This window comes from Oryzias latipes, chromosome 3 (assembly GCF_002234675.1).
Source record: "Oryzias latipes chromosome 3, ASM223467v1".
Lineage (NCBI taxonomy): Eukaryota > Metazoa > Chordata > Actinopteri > Beloniformes > Adrianichthyidae > Oryzias > Oryzias latipes.
This window is the reverse complement of record NC_019861.2, coordinates 29,291,983-29,316,044: the sequence shown is the minus strand read 5'-3', so window position 1 is coordinate 29,316,044 and position 24,062 is coordinate 29,291,983.

The window sequence follows — 24,062 nt, the reverse complement described above, 5'->3', positions numbered from 1 at the left end:
TCCTAAAAAGAGAGATTGTTTCACTGTGGCAACCCCTGATGGGAAAAGCCAAAAGAGGAAGAAGATTTATTTAAAACTTTACAAGCAGGCCCAAAGCGGTTCACAGTCACATTCACCCATTCACAGTCATTCATACACTGATGGCGTCTAAATTAAATGTAAAGGTATTTTGAAGAAGTTGAACAACAAATGTCAGACAGGAAGGTTGAAAGCTTGTAAAAACAAACAATAATAATTAAGAACACAAGGTAATGTGCTCAGATGTTTCAGTGTTCTTGGATAACCTCCCTGCTAATTATTTAAAAGTGAAAAAGTGGGAAAAAATAATGTTTTGCAAGTACTGAGCTAGTTCCACTTTCATCACATTGCTTATCTAAACAGTCCAGCCATTCTTTGAGTTAGCAATAAGTGGCAGAGTGACATTTGAGAGGAGCCACTCCTTCTGATCCATTGTTGTGGCTTTTGAAGTCCCTTTTCAGGTCATTAAGCCCCATTTCCCATTCACAGAGAGCTTGTGTGGCGGCCGTTTGAGCACAACAATGGACCCTAATGACTTAACGCTTCTGTTTTCATTCGCTACCTCTCCTGCACCCCCAGCTCTTTACCCACATCTCCATTCTCCCCGACAATCGTCCCCTTCACTTCACTAATGGTGGCTTGCACCCCTCATTTGCCTGCCTACGTATTTTATGGGGCATTGTAATGGGCTGCAGCTGGGGGGTAAAATCTGGGTGTAATGTTAACCCAAGCGCAGGAGGGTGACCCAGTGAGCAGAGGTCATCACATTGTGTTAGTGCCAGGCTAAGGGTCTATTAGAGGCTATAAAGGTTATTTTCTGACTCCATGGTGAGGCCTTTGAATGTGTTCATCTTTGCTTTGTAACAAAGTGCTACTTAATTGCTCAAAAATGTGTACTTGGAGCGATAGGAATAGGAGTAAAACTGTTGTGAGGTCAGCTGGGGTATTAGTGTTTGCTTGAGAATACCATATACCTGTTGTAATGCCTTTTAGTTGTACTTCGAGAAGGTCAAACACAGAAAAAAACATTCATTGACATGCATGTTGTGCAGATAAGTATTCATAAGACCTTAGGTTAAATGTAGCAAACATCATACCAACATCATACTCTGAAGGGTCACAGACAAGTAAACACGGCTACTTCTTGGTGGTAAAACCTACAAAAACAAAAGAGTAAAAGGACTCACATACTGGATGATAATCATGTCAGAGAGAGCAATATATTTACTTATGACTTCAAATAGCCTCACTTCAGTGGCCTTTACCCAGAGGAGTAGCTCAGGGAATAGACAGTTTATCCTTCTCCTGGTCCAAGTGGCAAGGAAAGCAGTAACCCAAGCTGAAAAAACAAAAGGCATAGAAGCAATCGGCAAAATCAAACTGACCTCTGTCACTCTCCCTCTCTGCAACTGGCGTAATCTTAATTGAATCAGCCTTACAGAAAGATGTTGACACTAAGAGATTGCACAAACCTGGGAGGCCTTGGCAGAACAGTGAGAGTACAGGAAGAAAAAAAAGGAACAAAAAACAGTCCTCCCTACTCATGTAGGTGCACTTCGATGCTCCCCCCCTCCAATTTCTCATTGTGTCTGACTGATGCTGCTCACTCTCACTGACCAACAGCCCACCATCATACCCCTGACATCCAATTTGATCACTCACTGTGGTCCTCTGATTTCACCTAGATCCAGTAAATACTCAGATCCCATAGTTCAAGAATCCCCATGAGCATAGCTGCTGCACCACTGGCTGACAAAAATAAGGTGAAGCTATTTTTTATCATGCTGAATTTTATATCAGCATGTCAAAAAAATTGCTCAATATGTTTCATAATATAATCCAAAAAACAAAACAAAAAAACAATTGTGGATTAAGGTAATGGCTAAATGAAGAATATTGGATCTACTGCTCTCCCATTTTGACATGTTTGTTTTCGTGTCAGTGGATTGGTTAAACCATCCTCATGGGGCCAGTCCATCATGATGATGATTCCACTGTGTCTTTCTTGGCACCCAAAGAAGCATTTATTAACATTTAGACACGATTAATCACTTTAGGGACTGTGATGGAAAGTTTATGAGCTGTTTCCCCCAATTTGGAGGATAAGTGAACTTGATTTAGTTAGAAAAGTTCTTTTTTTCAACCTGGAAGCCTATTTACATAGTAAGCCATTTGTGAGGTTCAGATATTGTAACCAATAAATAATGTGTTCTTTTTCTCCTAATGAAAAAGTACCAATTTATATTTCCTTTGTCTGAGATTTATTGTATATAGTGTTAGAAGTAAACATCCAAACAAAAGCCAGAAAACAGGTTATCTTTTCTGGGGTAAGTGTCAACTGTGCAACAAGAAGTGACAGAGTCAGGGAAAACCAAGTCTTGGCTTGGCTAGATCTGCATATGAATGGCAGGCTGCTCCATGCAGGTGGCATGTGATAAGAGCCCTATCTAGATGAAAGACCCTGGTGCAGGCCTCTCTTATTAGCTCTGATGAAACTGGGGTGCAGGCAGAATGCTAATACTTGGATTCCTCCCTCTACATTTAGTTTGGTTTCCTTGGCTGATTCTCTGTTTTGCTGTAAGCATACCGCTGTAAACAAGGCCAGCAAAGATTTCCGGGTGGATTACATCAAAAAGTGAAACGGCCAGCACTGGCACTGTTGCTGGAAGAAAGGTTAACAAATGTAAGGCCAATGTTGAGTCTGCCATTATTTGATCAGCGCCATCTCAGTCCCCATGCAACGCTCAGGACTTGGACCTGAACAAAGACACCAGATTCTGCCTCAGGGCAGAAGCTGTGCATTATGCATGTCCATTATTCACACAATTATTGATTTCACAATGTTCATGTTGCTTATTATCTATTCATTATTCATTGTGGAACTGAGATAATGACAGAAACTTCACAAAAAAAGCAGTAAAAACATTTTAAAGCCATTCAAAAGCCAAATTGATTCAACATTTTTTTAGAGCTTTATTTACATAGCCAGCCTAATTTCTGTTTAAAAAAGAAAATTGTCCGCAAAATCAGAAAAATTTATTATTGGATATTAAATGAAGCCATAAGTAAGACGCTAAAACTGATTTAAATCATTAATGAAATAGGTTTATTATTGCAATCATTTCTTGAAGTTTTCAAGTTTTTTTCTAAATAAAGCAAAGAGTACAAGATCATAACTTGTATGCATTTCTGTCCATAAATTTACTATGTTTATTCTAATCTATTTGGTTAAGCAAGGGATTGCTGCAGAGTATTTGGAAAAAAAAAAGTCTTTCACTGTTTCTTAAAGGGCCCATATCATGCTTTTTATAGCCTTTCAGAATATCCATATTTAGAATAACATATTACCTTTAGCACACTAAAAAACAAATTATTTATGAAATATAAGTTATTTTTGCAGTTCATTTTATTCTTTCTGAGGCACTGGCTTTTCCTCCTTGTGCCGCCCATTTCACGATGACAACCTAGAACCGGCCTCGACAGCGTGTCTGCGTTTCACCCACAAAAACAAACTTTTTCCAAGATAGATATTGTGCATATAAAAGGAAAGGGTTTTTCTGATCGCCACCAGGTCCGTGGAGAAAGTGTGTGTGCTAGTCTGGGGCAGTGCTGGCAGCACAGACTCTTCCTGGAAGGGGCTGTTCTCACTTATCTATGACACAATGAGAAGACCCACTCGTTTTCATGGATTAGGAGGGGCTGGTGCTCAGAGCACAGGTTTTTTATAGGAATGCTCAGTACTGTGTGAATGGATCAAAATATCACTTCAGGGTAGTTTACATTGGTTTTCTCATTTCTTTCATTGTAAAAAAATTGAATGTACCCACAGCTTTAGTAAATACTTTAGGAAATTTTTTCCTAAGTCTACAATAAGGAATACATGTCAATATACAACCAAAGCCAAATTCTTCCTCTACCCTTACCGTTTCTCCCTACCACTCCAATTGTAGGCGCAGTTGGAGCGGTATGGTTATCCGAAATATATTTTTTTAAGCCGCTAACCCTCGCCGCAAAAGGATGCCAAGCCCTCCACCACAAGCGTGTTCCGCGTCGCTGTGCTGCAGAGAAGAAGCTCTTTTCGTCATGTGGCTGTGCTCTGATGCACAGAAGTTTAAGTAATTACTTTTTGTTTTAGCATGACCTTTTTAAAGTTATAAAACCGATGTTGTTGTTATGTATTTTTCGAGCGGTAGCAGCTCTGCGCTAACATAGCTGACTGGCAACTATAGATGACGTTATCAAGTGGGAGTGATGTCCCAATTCCAAGACACTATTTTCCCATAACTTTCCGTTTGGAGGGCTAAATGTAGGGGTAGGGACAAGCCGTGGGGTTAGGGGATAAATTTGGATTCAGCACAAAAAATAACACACAAAACATTTTCCAGGTATTAATTTAGAGATGTTTGAGATGCACTTTCATTATGTGAAATAGCGACTCGTCGCATTTCGGGCAGACACTCTGCAGAATTACAGGTTACTCCACTAGGGCGGGTCAGTCAATTAACTCACCTGCTCAGCATCCTATTTAAGTCAGGTGTACAATTGTTCATTCTCTTTTACCTTCACCGCTCATTCTTTGCCCCTCCCTCCTCCCCGGCTTCCACCTGTGGGCTCCGTTATGGGGGTTTTTGTTACCCGAAAGTGTAAGGAAAAAGAATTATCTCAAGGAATTGAACGGAGCCTTATGCCAAAACGAAGTTGTGAATCAAGTTGTGAATGCCAACCTAAAGTTGTTGTGAAAACCTAAAGATGTTGTGAAATAAATATTCTTCTGTAAGAGTTGTCTGATTGAAATTGAATCGGTTAGTTCAAAAGGGGCCCAAGTCCACAATTTTTCAAAATAGAGATATTATATGGTCTTCCAGGGAAAAGCTATCTGATTATGTGCAAAAAAGTCCCAAGTCCATTGTAATGTATTGACTATGCTTGACATTTAAAATGCCTTTAGTGCAAAATTCCTGGACTTGGGCCTCTCTTGCATGGGTTTTGCTTCATCCCATAGATGGCAGCACTAGTTATCCGATATGGCAGTGCCCCTGTTTAATTCAAGAAGGGCCCAAGTCCAGAGACTTTACTTTGCTTGTCCTCTGAAATTATAAAAGTGAGGTGCTTCATATTATAGCATTTGTAAGCTATAAACTGGTGCTAAATCTGGGTAAAGTATTAATCATTTGGTGTAGCCTCCCTTTAAGCTATGCAATTAAAATCATTTCCTGGAAAAACAAACCTCTTGGACTTGGGCCCTTATTGAACTCACCGATTCAATTGTGTTTTGTAATTACGAAAGTCTGTTAAACGGGCATCTGTATGCTATAGACTTAATCTCCAAAGAATGCTTCACTTTGTTAATAGAATAATGTAAAACACCTTTAACATTTTGAGCAGTAATAGTCTTTTCTTTTTTTTTACACTATCAACCAAAATCATTCTCATCACTGCAAGATAATTGCATGGAGCGAAGAGTCACTGGGGAGGTGTGACCTGCAATTGTGAAGGAATAAAAAATAAATCACCTGAAAATGAATACTTGTTATTTTTCTTATATTAAGTTGTTTTTAAAGGAATAACACCCCCAAAAAAGAATGAAAGCCTTGTTTAGCCTGAAGTTAAGATATATTACAGGACTTAAAATGTGATTAAAACATCAAAAGAAGAAATAACTGTGGAATGTTAAGTTTTACCACAATTTGATTTCAAAATGTTGATTAAAACAAAAAAGTAATCCTATAGGTAACTTTCAATAGTGGAAAGAAACTTATTATAAGTGCTCTGAAGGTCCTCAGATATCAGAGCTATAGACCTAACTTTCTACCTTATGTCTTTTTTTTACCAACTCTTAAGTGACCCTTCTGCCTTTAAGCGCCTACCCTGCATAACAAAACAACAGAAAAAATGTCAACAGATCAATAGAAATTTGAACTGTATGCATAATTTTACTTTCACGGTGTACAGCTGCATTTTCTTTAAAAGAAATAGATTTTTTTACTGTCAACCAAAATTAACCCACATCTGACATGTCCTACAGCTGATAGAAATAAGGGATTTTTTTGCTCTAAGATGAATAAATAAATAGTACCTAGGTAGCATTTTACAACATCATCAGGGTACAAAATGGCTTAACAATAATAAAGAGAGAGAAAAAAATGGAAAAAAGGGCTATAATTAAATCAAGGTCATACATGTGCATCACACGCCTCCAGTGTATGCACATTGTAAAAGGAATTCTTTGCATTCTTTAATAAAGTGTTAGCTAACATGCTATTAACCCTTGTGCTATCCTAGGCACTTTAACATTGGGAGTGGGGTCATCTATACCCCACAAGACAGTGGGCTAAACCTTTTTTCTTCAATGATTTGTGATCTTCACTGGTGTCCATGGATTACATGAAATCTTCTTCACCCTTATCCACCTTTGTCATGGTAGGGAGGACACGTCAATGTAAGGATCGGGTCATCTGGACCCCATAGGATAGCACAAGGGTTAAGGAGCAGCATACTGTTGAGAAAAGCTTGAATTCTAGTGACCTGTTGTCACTGCCATCCACACTAATACACTTAAACCAAGGCACGAGGGACACCATTTTCTTTGGACACTAAGAAATCTGGAAGGAAAAAAAAGGGGTTAGAACACACATGTCCTGTATGGCAGACAGGTACTGTATCTCCAGAGCCTAAAGTTGTCCCTTACAGAAAGTACCTTTTCCATTAATCAAAGGGTCAGTGGTTCAGTCCAGTGCCTGCACACGTCAAAGTTTCTTTACCAACTTGCTCCCAGTAGGAAGGTGAGCATTTTTCACTGTATGTTTCTGGCATGTGAGAGTACACCTAAGGGAGAAGTGCTCGAAATTATTTTTTTTTTTTTTTACCATAGTCTGATTTCTTTTTTTTTGTTTCTAGCTGAATTCATAAATTTGAATTTTACTACATTTTGAAATGTTTTAGTTTTTATATTGGTTCTAGTACTCTTTAAAAGAAGTCAGACTTTTTTATGCTCTTTGCAGAGGTTTTTGATTCATTGATTCTGTTCATAGTCTTATATACAAAGCAAGTTACAACAGGTAAATACAGGAATATCTTTTTATGGTATGGTCCTGGTCACTCTAGTTTGCTGTCAAGTGTGTAGTGGTTACATTGTATAATTTCTATCTTCATTAATCAATGGGGATTAGCATAAAAAACAAGTAGTACTGTTGATACTGGAAAACCTTTAGGATTAGAAATATTTTAGTCTCATTTTTATTACTTTAGGTACAAATACGGTGGACACTTCTGGTTTGGGAAAAGCTGTAAATATGTGAGTTGACAACTGCTTTAGTGTTTATCACCATTTTTACTTAAACAAAGTGTGAAAAAATAAGAGTTTTTTAGTTGATTATTCATTGGTGGACTAAAAGCGCGTTCACTTGCAGATAAGTCTTTTGCAATAGGAGAAAAGAAAGAAAGAAAGAAAGAAAGAAAGAAAGAAAGAAAGAAAGAAAGAAAGAAAGAAAGAAAGAAAGAAAGAAAGAAAGACAGAGCAAAACAATTCCCTTAAATGTTTCATGGAGATATTGACAATTATTTTGCACCATGTTTTATTAAAAAGTTGCTTTAACAAGTTTGTGATTAGTTGAATTAATTAATGTGATTAATGTCAATTAATGCACAATAAATAACATTTCCAATTTACTTAACATTTGCAATTTTGTGTAAAAATAATATTTGGAGAATTATGACTTGGTACACGCTATTGTGAAACAAAAACAGTTGAAAAGGTTACTGATTTCTAAAGAGAACTCCAATCTCTATCCATCCCTTTTCCAAGCTAACTTTATCCACAATCGGGGGTCACAGGATTTCTGGAGCCTACACAGCTACTGAAAAATGAAATTCACCCTGAACAGTTTGCCAGATCATCACAGGGGCACACACTGATAAACAACCAACCACACACATTTTCACACACAATTTTTGCCCAATCAACCTATAACCCTTGTGCTATCCTATGGGGTCAAAATGACCATTGACGTGTTATCCCTACGATGACAAAGGTAGATAAAGGTGGAGAGGATTTCATGTAATCCATGGAAACCAGTGAGGATCACAAATATTTGAAGAAAAAAGTTCAGCGTATTGTCTTGTTGGGTCTAGAGGACCTCACTCCCAATGTCAAAGTGCCCAGGATATCACTAGGGATAAACCATGTTCTGTGGGAAGCCAGTGTCTGGAGACAACCCATGCCTGCATGGTTTCCCCATCCAAACCTTACACAGAAAGGATGCAGCCAGGATTTGAACCAGGGCTTTCTCAATGTGAGGCAAGAGTCCTAAACAATAAATCACTGTAAAAGCCAGAGGCCTAATTCAAAAGTTATACTTCCCTAATGATGTTGACAGGCAATCTTTTATTCTACTGAGGGATTCTGTTCACTCTTGTCAGAAAAATGATAGAGGTTAAGAAAGAGACCTTTCAAAGGAGTAGCGCACAGTAAAGTTCTTAGAGTCCAAATGCAGCAAAATCAACGACACAGTGAGTCAAGATTATCAGTTTAAGTTCCTCTACCCTAGCTGAAACATTAGCCCCTCTCAGGGCCAAGGCTTTCTGGGATGTTTCCAGTCTAGCCGCCAGCAAGGCTCGTCCTGGGACTGCTGGAGCCAACACAGCGATCCAGTTACCTTTCTGTGTGTTGCATTACAAAAAGAGCACATTTGGTTCTGCTAATCAGCTGTAATGCTGTTGCCATCGATAAAGTGTGTGAAACATCATTCTTGAGAGATATTCCTCAGGTCATTTAGCCTGGTAATTGACTTTTAATGCAGTCTGAGCTGAGGAGTGATACTAGAGACTAGGTGGGCTGGATAAGGATAGATCTATCTCTTGTTTTTGTTCATGTTGATATGACAGTATAGGAGATGAAGAAACGATACTTTTTGGAGGTGGTAAAAGACGCCTGCACTCCCCCCAAAATTGGGAGATCTTGGCTAAATCATCATCGTTCCCCTGTTTCTCAAAGCAGACAATACATAAAGCTTCTCTCCTGAGCTGAGGGGGCAACTTATTGATTTTGTCTTAGATGAGGTCTCTGAAACCTCATTTACTCCTGTTGTCATCAAGGTTGAACATCAGTGTCTGACAAGCTGCACCTTCCCCCATATCTTAACTGGCAGCCATCTTGGAAACTGTTGAGGGATGCTAATGTGCCAGAGCATTAGCACTGTTCTCTTCCAGTAACACTGTTGACAGAGCGTTTGCATGATAAGGTGTTTAAGGTCAGATAGTGTTGCTGCTGACTAACCATTGTGCTGTCTAAATAAAGCACAACGTAGAAGCATTGTTGAGTGTTAAGGCACTCATCTGCTCTTACCAAGTTACAGAGCAAGCACTTTGGAACCTCCTGGGGGCACCTGCCATCTTGGGATGTGGGTCACATTGACTCACGGTTTTCATGTATTGGGGGGATTGTTGATAAAATAATACAGTATGCTTTAAGTGTGAAACACATTAAAGGTTATCCACTTGTCTTCATTGTGCCAAAAGAATTCCCTAACCTATATGGCTCGCACAGTCAAAACAAATTTTATACACACAGCTTTATCTCAAACAAAGCATGTAAGGATGCAAATTCTGACTCTGACTCCCACTTAAAGCACCTCACTGAGCATGGCCCTCTCAAAGAATCTCACACAATTACCGTTTTCTCAGCCACAGGGCAAAGATTTCTGCGTGTACGTAGATGGCGGTTCAGACTCTTTTTCATTAAATAGAGAGAAATTATGCAAAGAGATGGGATTCTAAGTAATTAAACTAATTAAAGAACAGCATTAATAAAATATCAGCAAAGCCAGCTGTTTACAGTGCTCGTTGGGGCCCGGGGAAGTATGAAGATGACAGGGAGACAGACAGTGTGGTTTATATGTGCTTTTAAGGGTTCCCTATGGTGACAGTCTTCTCGGGGGACAGGGGCCCCTTTGTAACAGTCTCTGTGGAGACAACAAACAGCATCCGCAAACACCAAAAGAATTATTGTAGAAAAACCATCTCCAACATCTCCTCCCTACAGATATTTATTCTAAGTAGTAAGTCCCCTGGAAGGTGGTATGCACGCATGATGCTGACATGACATTATAATAAATGTACATATTAATGTGCCATGTACCTTCATAAATTCTTGGCTTACAAACAAATCCATTCAAAACAACCGCAGGTTATGTTTTTCGATATAAATTGAAAAAGTTGAGTTTCATAGTATTTATACCCTCCGATTTTTCCTTGGAATAATATTATTTTGACTCACTTTAAAGGTTAAATCTTTTATGCTAAACAACAAATTTATTTGCTAGATGAAATAGATTGAAAAAATGTAATTTCCACGTCTGAGTTTCTATCAGTTTAATCTAATCACTGTTGATAAAAGTCAGTGAATAGAATAATAAAAGTTTGAAATGGGATAAACTAGTTCTAAGCATGATGAATTATGAGACCACAAATGCGTTAGTCAGACACTGAGTGGTTATTTAACCAATGTTTTGTTATGTCCCATTTGTCCAATGAGACAATGCCTTTTTAAAGTCAATAAATGAGGGATTACTCTGGAGATGACCAACATGTTGAAAAAGGAAAGATGGACTTAGTGAAACAGAGAACAATTAATAATGCATTTGTGTCTGACTGTCTAGCCCCGAGAAAGGGACAGCTGAAAAATGTGGGTCATATATCCTCAAGTGGTCAGGGTTCCAATGAGCCACCCACCTAGCATAGAGTTCAATTCTCTGTTTAATGTTTAATAAAAAAATAACAGTAGTTGCCACTTTTGCTTACCTACAACTATCAGTTTAACCTAAAAACATAAGCACGGACATTTAAAACTATTCCCGCAAACACGGTGAAGGCTTTGCAAAATGTCCATATGTATCTCTGTGACAAATGGTGCTGGAGGTGACCTCTCTTAAGAGCAGTCACTGGTGAGGGCCTGCCTGTGACCCTTGGCCACTTAGGCACATTAATCACAGCCCTCTCCCTCATGCTTTTATCAACCCTGCTGAAAGCTACTGTCCAGCTTCACCCCTGCACTCCTCTTCATCAACCCCCTGCCTCAGCCATTCATAAGGTTCTCATCAACTTCGAACTCCAGGTATCACTCCGTCACTACACATTTATCTGGGGTTGTGCTTATCAGCCAGCAGGGCCTGAATATGGAAATGGGATCCCTGGCACTGATAAGGACGCCTTGGATTATCCCGAGCTCTCCTTCATCAGATAACCAGTGAGGAATGGTAACAGGCCGGAACATTCCACCTTTGTTTTGCAGCAGTGCTGATTGAGGAAGAGCTACAAGGGGTGTGCAGGAGAGAAATATGCATACCATTACATGTATGTTCATTGTTGGCTGAAATGCATCAAAGCAAGAAGTTTCTTAGATTTCTTTACTAATTGCTTTAGGTATTTGCTGGCACATACAAAGAAGCATTCTCACATGGACACAATGGTTCACTCTGAACTTTGACATTGCTGCTCTCAGAAGGGAAACCCCACAGTTTACAAATAACATATTTCTAAGAAAGTTCTTTGCAATCCCAAGCCACACCCAAGTTTATGTACTAATGCAACAACAAAAAATACATTGGAAAGGATTGAACATGAATGTTTTAGCAGTCAGTTAACAAATTCTCAGATTTTTTGACAAATTCAAACAGACAACATCCATGATACTAGTCATACGGTCCAAACACTCTTTCCTTTGCATGTGTTCAAACTAAAATAGGCCATTCCTAATTAGGACCTCATACCTGAGCTGCTTTCTTCAAAGACAGCCTCTTCTGTGCTAATCTGAGGCATCGCTTCATTATGAATTCTTCAGTCCCACCCAGCTGTCAAGCAAGCTTGTTGAGGCCGCCTTTATTAGTGTAGCTAGTATTGCAAGCACAAAGCCTGGTCTGTTGTTCCATATTGCTTTCACCCTCACACAAACACACACCCACACAGAGACTGAGGTGAACACCTTGACCTGAGAAGAGTTGTCTGCCTGTGAAGCGCTCAGGTGTGTATACTTGAACACACTCCTTACAAAGGAGTATTGACACAACCATGGGGGTTCCTGTGAAATCCCCTGCATCAACAGAGAAACAGCTTATCTTATCAGATGCATTATTAGCAGTGATTGGCAAAACTATCAAAAGAACATTAGTTGACAAAAAAGGCCCTGAAAGCAAGCGCAATAAAGCAGACCGCTGTTAGACGTTAAGTGATTTATACGAACCACTAAAGCAGATTTTAGTTGGACTTTGATAAGAGACAGAAGCGTGCCTGTGTGTAGTTGACATACTTAGTTGAATATGAACTCTGTATAATGGCCAGGGTCAGAATCAACAAGGGCCACCGCATGTTCTAATAGGGTCATATAACTCATGTTTCAGACAACTGATGTCTTCTTTTATCAGCAAGCATGCAGGTGCCCTCAAGAAACCCTCATGGTTTCCTCCTCTAAGCATAAAGACAGTGTGTCATCTTATGACGCTGGATAGCAATTATTATCGTTTCTAACGACATTAACCTTCTTAAAACACATTTTTATGGTTTTTATGAAAAAAAGATTTTTGTCCAATTAGAAATGTGCTTTAAAGAATTTTAAAATCAAGGCTAAAGATGCAATATAGCTGACAATCAACAAAATAATACAAAAAAAGCATACCAAGCCCCTTTTACAATCAAAAGATATTAGGACACATTTAAGTTGAGAAAGGAGAAGTTAGACCATATTTCTTAGAATAATATATTTTCATTGTGCTTCTGGAACAATATTTTCAACCCTATGAATGTGCAAAAATGTGTTTCATGCTGAATTTAAAAATCACAAAACAACATACCAGGCGCCTTCTTTTATATGTTGTGCATAGACACATCATCTATTAACAGGCTGCTAAGATCACAGTTAACGTGGCAGTAGGTATTCAATTTGAAATTGAACCTAACCCAACATTTTTTAAATCATTATCTTGCTATTTGACCTTAAGGTCGGTACTGACCCATGTAGAATTTACTGCTGAGATGGGGGCGTAATAATAGTATCTGGGTTCCCTGACTCTTCAGACGGCCTGGCAAGGGTGAGTGCGTTCAAGCATGCCGGGAGCTAAACAGATTTTAATTGCTTCTCTGAATAGATTTGGTATTGATATCTAAGTACTGTTGGTGACAGTGGTTCTGAAGCGCACTCGAGCAGGCCTGCAGAGAGGATCACTTTCATTACATGCGCAAATACTGATGAACACCAATGATATGCATGTGACCATTACACAAAGACACATTAAGTCAAGCACACAGAAAGGTTAGAGATAACTGTAGTGTAAGCAAGCTCTCAGCAGGATCACAGGAACCACAGAGAAGTGGGCTCAAGCATTTGAAATATGACTCTGTGACTTTTAAAGGGAGCATTATCTTATTTCCCCAACCCCAAATTCAAAATCCACTCCTCTTGAATGACAAGAGCTTGTGTTGGCTCTTCACCAAGCGCAAACTTATTTAAGATTTTTCTCAAATGAAATGATCCTACTCATACTCTCTTTAAAGACATATTTGAAGTATGAAGGACATGAAATCCTTGTTAAACATTTCACTGTCACAGACTGGCTTCCTGGCTGGAATGCTTGCCATTGCATCAACAATCTTTCACATATTTAGAAAGGCCCATCTGTTGAAGACACAACGTAGTGCAATGTGACTGCACGTATGGAGCAGTTGTATCACACTTGATTTCCAATAAATCATTGTTCTTAGGTTCACCCACACTTAATAAACAGAAGATTAGTGCATTTTATGCAATGTCCAATGGGGCCAGGTGTCACGTAGCTGGCATAACCAGCCTTGTTAAATGGTTGAGATGAAGTTGTCCTCCACATTTAACTCTTGAGATTAGGTAGGTGAGTCTACAGCGATGCTTTTGGATGAGACTCACCGGTCTGTGTCCTCATGCTCACCTGCCCCATGATCCTCTTAACCTTTTGCTTGAGGTTCCAATGTGCAAGACACTACAAGAGAAAAGTATAAATGCAAGCTGCATGGTAGAAATTAGCTTGTAGTGAGAACAACAATAGGAAGACATGTCATTTTGGAAGTTTACTTGGGTTACTTGGGTGAGTCTGTCTGTCACCTTTGTGCCTTCAGGGTGCTCTAATCACTATACCTATAATTACCTTTCAACAAAAGACCCTATTAAAGTTCCTGTAAAATAAACCTTGTGCTATTGAGAAGAAGAGAGGCCTTTTCTTTTAATTATAGCCATCCATCTTAACCTTGTCTACCTGAGGTGAAGTGAAGGTAGTTCAGGTCAAGCCCTGAAAACATTCTCCTCTATTGTCTTGTTCCACTGCTGACTAAAGCACAATGTGGAAGCTAGCCTGCTCGCCACAACAAGTCTTTGTTACCTACTCGCTGGCTCCTGGTAGGATTTGCCACTGAATGGCCTTTTTTTTACAGTGACAATACTTGCAGTTCACAATAGGAACCCAACACTGCACGCATCACTGTTGTATGTGAAGCACATGCAATGGGTGACTATAAAAAATTAAGAGTAAGCTCGTATCATTTAACAGCTGCTGGTGTGACGCAACAGTCCTGCTCCAGAATGGACAACTTGAGGCCTGTGGGAACAATGTTTTTTCATTGGGTGTTGCTCACTAGTATCCGGGATTATGTGTTTTTACACTTAATCCTTCCTTTTGCTGTTTGGTACAGCTCTGAGTATACGCCCTTTTCAAGCATTTGTCATTTTTCAACTATGTATTTGTGACAGTATGTCTTGCACACTGTGTGTTATCACTCATGTGTGTCTTGTCAAGCAGCAGGCAATGCTGTGTTCAAAATCTGTATGTCTTTGCTAAAAGCTCCCAAGTGACGAGCAAGGCTCCACAATCAAAATTAGTGTTTATTTTCCCGACCCCAAAAGAGTTGAACAGTGTGTCCCTGCAGAATGCAGACAGGCAAAGTGCGTCCCACAGATCAGCTCTCCTGAGGATATGTATGTGTCATTCTTTTCATTGTTTCAATTCTCTGTTCATTCCTACTCCTTCATGGCCCTTAGGTTCCACGGGCTGCTACCTTTAGCTGATGTGTGTGCTGTCATTGCTGCTGCAGCTGGTGGCTGAAATGGGACATATATGCATATGTGTACACAAAACACCTCCGGGGCAAAAAAATCACAGTACTTTGGATGGTGTCTACAACCATGCTTCTCCTCATCCGCCATCTTTTCTACATTTCCTTCATGTCTAATCCCAATGTATCCGACCCACAGTGCACCCTGTGTTCTTTCATCTGTGCTGAGATGGCGTGGTCGTATATTATTCATGGGTCGTGCGATCTGGGGCGCGTGTCATATGGCAGAAGTAATAAGAAGTAGTGCTGGTGAGGAGATGATGAGCACAGCACCGTAGAGACGGACACAAGTCTTTCAATCCTGTTGCTTTCCATGTTTCTCTTCACTTTTTATGATGGCTTATGGCACAACCTTAGTCCGTGGTCTTGTCTACATGGTCTAGGTCCTCGTTTATATTTTCTGAGTTTATTTGGGTCTGTTTTTAGTGTTTTTTTTTCTTGCTTTTATTTTGTTGGTTCTTTTTAATTAAATGTGTTTTTTATGAACAGTTTTCAGTTTATGATCAAAAACCATTTCTTAGTAGTCACCACCTCCCAACTTAGGTACTCTAGTTTTCTTGGTTCATGCATATTCTGCTGAAAGTCGCTTCCAAGTGGTTCTGACACCTTTGTTTCCTTCCTCATTTTTTTTTTTCTTTTCTGTCAGGGGTTTATTCAATAAAAGAATAGTTAATAACCTTTTGGTTCCTCTCCTCTTTTTTCCTCCTGCATTTTGGTTCCTCACCTCTTTCACCTATACTTGCAGATGATCCTTTTGGAAAAAGCTTCACAACCTAAAAAAGTTAAGTGTCTGGTTATAGAAAAATACTTTCATATTAAGACTTGTTTGTTGTTACAGTCCTTTTTCAACGTGTTAACTTTAACAAAAAACTAGAAATTATAGATCAACTCACTTTAATAAAGTTAAATTTACTATAAAAATTAGATTAGGTAAAAAAAAAAGGGTATCCGTTATATTACATGCTGGAACATTAACCCCCTGTTATGCCCCTCTGCCTTACATTTGGAGCAGCAGGGGGCTTTTGAGGGTGGAGGGTAGGGCAGAGAGCAGACCAGCTGACCATTATCGGCGTATCAGAGTCTGAGCAGCCGTGTGCAATGTCTGGAGGAGACATGTGGTTCACCACCTGGCCCTGCTGGTGGACCCACTGGAGTGAGAGAGCGAGGACAGCCTGTACAGCCATTTGTTCATCAATGGAGGGCATCACCGCCACTTAACACATCTTATCGATCTGCACAGCCTGCAGGACCTGGGTTGTGTGTCCATTTCCCATTGATTATTTCAAGTCTATTCATATTGACTGCATCCTCTCCCCTCTAACCACTACTCTCCGCTGACTGATCCACCAGGGGATTTTTTTTAAACAGTCATTTGAAATTATAATCTGTGAGTAAATGTCATAATTGCCCTTAAGGCCTGCTGCAGGTCGGCTTGAGAGCAGAGGTCTGAGGTCAATGACACCGGTCAATATGGAGCCATTCGTGTTATGGCTAGTGTAATAGTTACTTTAACCAAAGTTGCTGACCTGAATTGCTGGCATTATGCACAGAGAAGTGGTCTGGATTGTAGTGAATTTATAGAAGATGCAGGGAAAAACTAATATCTCTAAATTGGGAAATTCAGGATTTATTGTATCAAACAAGAAAGGCTTGTGTGTAGAGAGTGTGCTTGCGCGAATGAAGAGTGACACACAAGCCGAGTGCTCATCAATGCTTCATAGGTTAGATCATTAGATCTAAAGTGACAGGGCTACACAAGGATGGGGAGTGGGGCTTGCTTAGATAAAGATTGGCATATTGTTATTGATTCTCTGCCCTAGGGGCTTCTTCTGTTACCATAGTTATACTCCAGAGGGGGCTGGGTAGAAAAATGAATGTGACATAGAGAGAATGATGTAACTGTGCTCTTTATTTAAAATGAACATTTTATGATCATATTTGAATAATCTCCTTTGTTTTTGCCTGGTTTAGGGGGGATAAGTCATCACTTACACCAAATGTATGGCACTGAAACAAAGAGAATGAGATCTGTTAGGCATCCGATGTGCATGCCACTTCAGGTAGCCATCTGTGATCCCATAACCATTATTCCAAACCAAAACAATGTCTGAGATTTGGTTGCTTGAGTGAAGGTTTTCACTGTGAGCTGAAAGGGCTTAGAAAAATTTCCAACCCATGTTAGGCCGACAAACTTCCCAGCTGCCCTTCTAAAGCAGGCTGAAATAGGAGCAGGCCTCAAAAGGGCTTTGATCTTTTACTGCTAGGGTCAGGGTTGAAATGACGCGTAAATGAGGGAGGAATGAGTTTTCATTTAGTCAACCTGTTCTGCTATTGTAAAGCTAAGGAGCCTTTGGTGTAACATGACGTGAGATTGTTTTTTAAGTGCCCAAACCAGAGGAGCGGCTGAACATGTTTGTGTGTTTAGTGCTACCATGCTGCATACAGCTATTTACTGTGTCTAGTTAGCAGCTGTGGGAGCTTAGCTTCACACAATAAGCACGTGTCAGCTAATGCAAAAGAGTCTACATTCACGTCAAGGGGTTATGTAGAAATGCTTGGTTGTGAGCATGTGTATTATTCTCTTGGGTGTGCAGTTTAGTGTACTATTTGAATGCACCTGCTGGCTGTGAGACACTGCAGAGACATGAAGAGGATCCTCTGCCGACTCTGATGGCAGAGCAAAGAAGATGTGGTAAGTGCTTGGCTAAAAGGGAGCACCCTCTGTAACTGTTTACGAAGTGCAGTCAGAGCTCGAGGTACAGAAAGGTAACAAAACATGATCATTATGGGATGCATTTGTACTAAATCGCTGTACAGAACATCTTCTTCGGAGTGCCGACATCACCCACGCATTGTTCTGACTACAGAGAGAAACCCCCGGAGCTGACAAAGGCAAAGGAAGAAGAGGAGAGGAGAAAAAACCAGGTGCCATATCCATCGCTCCACTCTCGGCTCGTGTTTAGTAGTTCGATTTTACACCCACTCCACCCATTTTTGATTTGAACCTGACAGTTGTTTCTGAAGTGCCTTACTCCATATCACAGGGAGGAAATGAGAACGCCGAATTCCACAAGATGTGAAAGGTGAAAAATGGAGGAAAACACCCTCCCCCTCCAGTAATATGAAAAGGAAAACACCCAAATACAGAGAGAAAACAAATACATAAATAAATAAATCAACAATTGGAGTTGCAGTTGAGCAGAGACACACTGCAAAAACTGCAGCTGGGAGATTTTAAATTGCGGTTGTATGAATAATTTAGCTAGCAGAGACGCTGTGTTTTTGTTCACCATAAGGTTTGATGCCACAGAGAGAAGAGTAAAGATTAGGGAGGCATTTTTTATTATTGATGCCAAGGTGCACAGCTCACATCTGGTGTTACGCTGTCAACTCCCAAATGCCGCACAGCATTGCCCTTTGCAAAATGACTGCAACACTGTCAGCTGAACGTAGTAGTCAGTGTCAAGGCCATGTTGAGGGAGTTTTTGAAATGTAAACATTTTCTTTTTAAAGGAAAATCCCTGCAGTATATTGGTCTGGTCTTGTGGGCCTTTACATAAAAAAAGGCATTTTGTAAATTTGTAAAATATATTTGTCAATTTCAGTTTCTTAATCTGGGAATAGTCAGCCAGCAGGGGAGTAAATGGCAGTGATTAGTCTATATGAGCAAAATTTCAAATCCCTGTTTTGAGTCCTCCTCTGACTTTCATTTTTGTGTGGATCTTGAGCAAAAGCCTGCCTGCAAAGGTGTAGACATAAAACATGTATGGCTCTTTTGTAACCCCAACTAGACCTTGTAGCACAGCCCATGATTCAGAGTCTTGTTATGCCTCCCTAATGCCATGTCAGTACCAATGCTCACGGTTAGCATCATTCCTTTTGACCATCATCAGTAACTCAGCCAAGCACAAATGACCCTTGCCAGTGCACTGAGGGCAAGCGTGAACTTAATCACTTGAGCAAATTGAAACCACTCGCTCTGCAGTATTTTTACAGGGATATAGCATATGACCTCTGATTGAATGCTGACTGACCTTTTCTTTGAAAAGACTCAGGGCCTTAAAAACACACTAATGTCCTTTCACTTGTTCCATATTTGGCCAGAAAGCCTAGTTTATCCCACTTGCTGGGTGATTTATAACATTGCTGTAATCCTCTCAGAGTTGACATTCAGAGGATGTGGTAAAACTGGTGTCTTTAAGTGTGAACGTGCTTTTATTGTTGGCAAGATTCACCACTTTTGGAATATCTTCCTGAGCCTGTAGTTAAGTTTCTGACCCTGATTACTGCTTCTTAACTTTGGCTCCTGTCAACTGGGAAGTAGAGTCACTAGCCTCCAGTGAAAAGGAACCCAAGAATACAGCAGATCTGACATGAGATTAAAATGCAATTTATTCCTGCAACTGTGAGAAAAATGTAAAGAGAAGATCCTTTTTTTTAATCTTAATTTAGAACATGAATCATCTAATGATGAAAAACAAAACAACTCAAAAAAGCATGCAACTAATGGGCTAGCTGTTAGCACAAGTTTACCTGCTTCTGTTCTTTTGTTTTTTATCCAAGAAGCTAAGCGCAGGGATGTTGGGGGGTATTCAAGGGTTTATTAAGCAGTTCACCATGATCCCCTTTCATTCAGGCTTTCTCACACCATAATGCGTATGCACAAAGCAAAAATTATGTCCGCACAACATGCATGTAAGAGCTATTCCTCAAGTGTTGGAATTTCAGGTCATACAGGGGCTCCTCTATAAAATCCCCAATGAAATCCCCAATGCTCTTTCCTGCCTGCCTCTTAATCGTAAACAGGCTAACACATAGTATGGCCACTGCACCCTTAATACCTCTTTAAATAATAAGTATTAGGTCTTGATTTACAGAGGCAGTAAAAATCTTCAAAGTGCAGCATAATCTTTCATTAGGGATCTTGACGACATTGTCAGCCGTATCTGTTCTTCATTATCTTTAATCACTCAGTGTTTTACCTGTTCATTTTATTGTAACAAAGGTCATAAAAAAACACCCTTGTTAAAAAAATAAAATAAAGAAATAAAAACCTCTGGACTTTAAATTGTCTTGTTAACACAGCCTTACAAACTAGGCTCATTTAGCTCTTACTTATTTTATTATTTCACTTCCTGAAGCACGTATGAAAGTGGATTTTATCCATGAGGAAAGCGGTAAACACAAGAATATGGGGCTGTGATATGAGGGCTGGAGAGTAAAAGAGTGATGATAAGTGAAATGTAACTTTTTAACACAGCATAATAATGGACATATCACTCAGAGTCTCTTTGTAAGAGCTTTTCAATAGCATCACCACTGAACCATGGTATTAATGTCTCCAATGTGCGCCCAATGCCTGTGGTCCCTTCAGGAACCGGGTAGAATGTATTCAGGGTCCGGCCAATGACACTGACCACTGCTTCTACTGTGACATGGGGGCTGGGGATCTCAGCCAAGGTATTTGACCCAAATGAACTTTAACCCTTAGATGATTGAAGTGGGGGCTTTTTTTTTGCTCTGCTGCTTCAGCCCAGACACTAGGTGACGATTCCTCCATGCGCTCTCTGCTTGCAGGATTGTGGAGAGGGTAAAGGCACAGGGGGCGCAGGCGCCAGGCTTTGTTAGGAGCGTTGTTGTAATCTGTCTGCTGGACTATGGCCTGAAGACATATCGAGCAGTCATGGGAGAAGCTGGGCTGCGACCTTGAGCGGTCTTAGCTTGTGTCACTATGGGTCATTTGCTCTGGGATAACTTTTGAATTATGTTATGAGCCACTTATCAGGAGTTTGAGAGACACAAAATGTATTTAATTTCTTAATGTGTATTTTTATCGTTTTGTACTTAGTTGAGGAATGATTCCTTAAAGGATGACCATCTTTTCATGCTTTCTTTGCTAATCCTTAAACCCTGTAATATCCCTTTTTAACATGAACCTATCTAAGTGTTATGTTGCACTTCAGTTAATCTAATAATCTCTCTTAGTTTTCACCTTGTCCATGCCTGAAGGTCAAACAAATTTTCTCTCTTTAGTGGTCTCAAATGTTGCAGTGCTGCTCCCAGGGTCATCTCTTCTAATCCCCAGTTACTTCAGTCCTGCTGGATTTCTCCCATGGGCAGGTGAAACCGGATCCCAAACCCTGAAGCTGGGCCAAGATGTCCAGGGAGATAAGCATCCTGAGCCCACTCCCAGTCAGGGGTCTTAGGCAAGAATTCAAAAATACATCATCACAAATCCATTAAGACCAGCCCACTACTTTAACCACAAAGCCCAGCTGCAGAGACTAGAACTTATAGCCTCAGCCTGCAAACCTTAGCTAGACTGCTGATCCAAAACATTCAGTGTCTGGTTTTCTATTGTTTCACTAATAACGTCTCCTGAAATCAGACACTTCTAATCTGATTTCAGTCTTGATAATTTTTTTGATAATTTTTAAAATATCAAAATAATAAAGTTAATCCTTTGTGACAGTTTAGAAGCAGATGTGTAATAGAAAGTTCAGGCCTTTTTAAGTACAAGAAAATCTAGGAATTTTCATTCATGAGATTGACAAAACCCCTTGGAGAAAAGGTGAAACATCTTTAATAATAACAGATAAACCGAATCCAGTTGACTTCTTTTTTACTTGCTACTTCCATTCACACACTTTTTTTATACCCACTATTACTTTGGATTCCCATAAAACCTGTTTAACATTTTACTGAAAAACTCACCATTCTATTTGAACATTGTACTGACCTTAAGGATATTTTGGGTGCATGATAAAAAAATTGCATAAAAACCAACATTATACCATATCGTGTATGCTTTACATACTGACAAAGGTTTCATACCAAAACATGTTGCGGTCACTGAAGAAACATCTACCCACTATCAGACATTGTGTTTGGATCCTGGAAGATCTCACTGTCAACTCAGTTACTTAAGAGCTGCAGCTTTACAGTGGTGCTTTTGCTCTCACATGATGCCTGCGGCTGGGCCAACCACATGACGCCTGTATGGAAGGCAAGTGGCGGCTGTCAGGCACAGGCCCTCTGGCTTAACAATCTGTACTGAATGGTGGCAGACTACACTGTTGTTTGTGGTGCAGCATTGTTTGTGCAGCTTCAAAACAACACTTGTGTCTACGAACCATAAGTGGGAGATTTGTCTCCTTGTCTGTCCACATCTGTCTCATGTGTAGCCACTGGGCTGCCTTGCTTCCAAGTGCATTGTGTTTGTGAGAATTGCACTGCATCCATTTGGCTAGGCTGGCTGTCTGCAAAGCATCAGCGCCACTACACCCTTTAATTAAGACAGTTTTTAGTGGGATTCTTTAAACCATAAATTTGAAACAAATAAGACAAGTCAAAAACATTTTCAAACTGTTCACATTTGGGTTTTTATGGTGGCTGTTGTGAACATTTTTGCTGGAGAGCAGATCTTTAAATTGACCTAAACAGTGTCTCGTTTTTCACGCATCCTAAAACTTTGCAAAGTTTTTATTTGTATTCACATACAACTACTTTTTTTGTTTAAGAGACAATTTTGGGATTATTCTTTCCCAGTTTCTGTGGATTTATTCTTAATCATATTAAAATCGTTGTTTTATGTAAATAAATCTTATGTCATACACTTTTATAATTTAAATCAGATTAAATCACTTATTCAAAATTATACACAACTTTAGTAAGAAAAAAATGATAGAAGACAAAAAAGTTGCATGTGTACACTAGGAGTTTTTTTTTTTTTTTTTTAATTATTCAGAAGTTGTGTCTACAGCCTCTTTTATTCTCCACTACAAGAACATGTAAATTTGTGATTCTCAGGACAGAACAGAGAGCAGCTGAAGTCCAGCCCTCATTTGTTATCAAGTTTATGAGGCAGTGTACAGTGTGCCCTATTTATTTATTCAACAGTTTTAATTATCCAGCACTTTCTGCCTTTGAAGATCAATCAATAATCTCTTACCTGAAGCAGAAGCTTGCATGTGTGCACCAGGGACATCAACCCCTCCTTTACTTTCTTTTTTTTTTAAGCTCTTTTGCTCTTTTGTCTTTAGTCCAGACAAAGAGCGGCTCACCAACTTTAACATCCTGCTTTAAAATCACCCTGATAGTCTTGATACAATGAGAAACAAAAAAAAAAATAATTTGAGAAGGGCTTGTTTAAGTTCAGTTTGAATGTAAAATAGCAAAAATATGTAAAAAATATATATATATATATATACATATTAGAAGTTAGGTAGGCTGGCGTCATATTTTGTGACCCAAAGTATTATGCAGTTTACTTTTAAAGATTTCCATAAAAAATAACATGGGTACATAGAATACACAACATGATTCATGTTAATGATTATTACTTAACCACAATAGCAGAAGAAACAGGCTTGAGATGGACTTCCTAAGAACTTTTCTGTTTACCAGCTCAATTTAAGACGGGCAGGCGTTTTAGAGAGAGCTCAAAGTCTTGCTTCCTGCACACAGCATGTTTTCATTTACCAAACGAGAAGCAGAGCCAATGAGAAAATCAATAGCACAGATAAGCAGTCGCTCTGCCCTTAACGTGTGACGGTGAACCCACATGGACACAGCAGGGTGCCGTGGCCAAACATGTCACAAAGAGGAACAAATCCAGTCTTTGCTGGATGTTTCTGCTCCTCAGCGGAGAAAGAAGACCATTGGATCGTAAACACGTTCATACCTCAAGGCTGCTGCAGTTGTGAAATTAATTACAAAAGTCAGAAACAAAGTAAGGGACAAAAAGGTGGTTGAATAAGATGTGTGTTGAGCTTCACAGCAGCTGTAAGTGAGTGAGCATACAGGTTTCAAACTTTGGGTCAAAGGTCCCAGCCAAAAAAAAGCATTATCAAAGAAAGTGAGGGTGGGGAACGTATGCATGTACAGTCTGATCCGTGATAGTTCATGCTTAGGGGGTG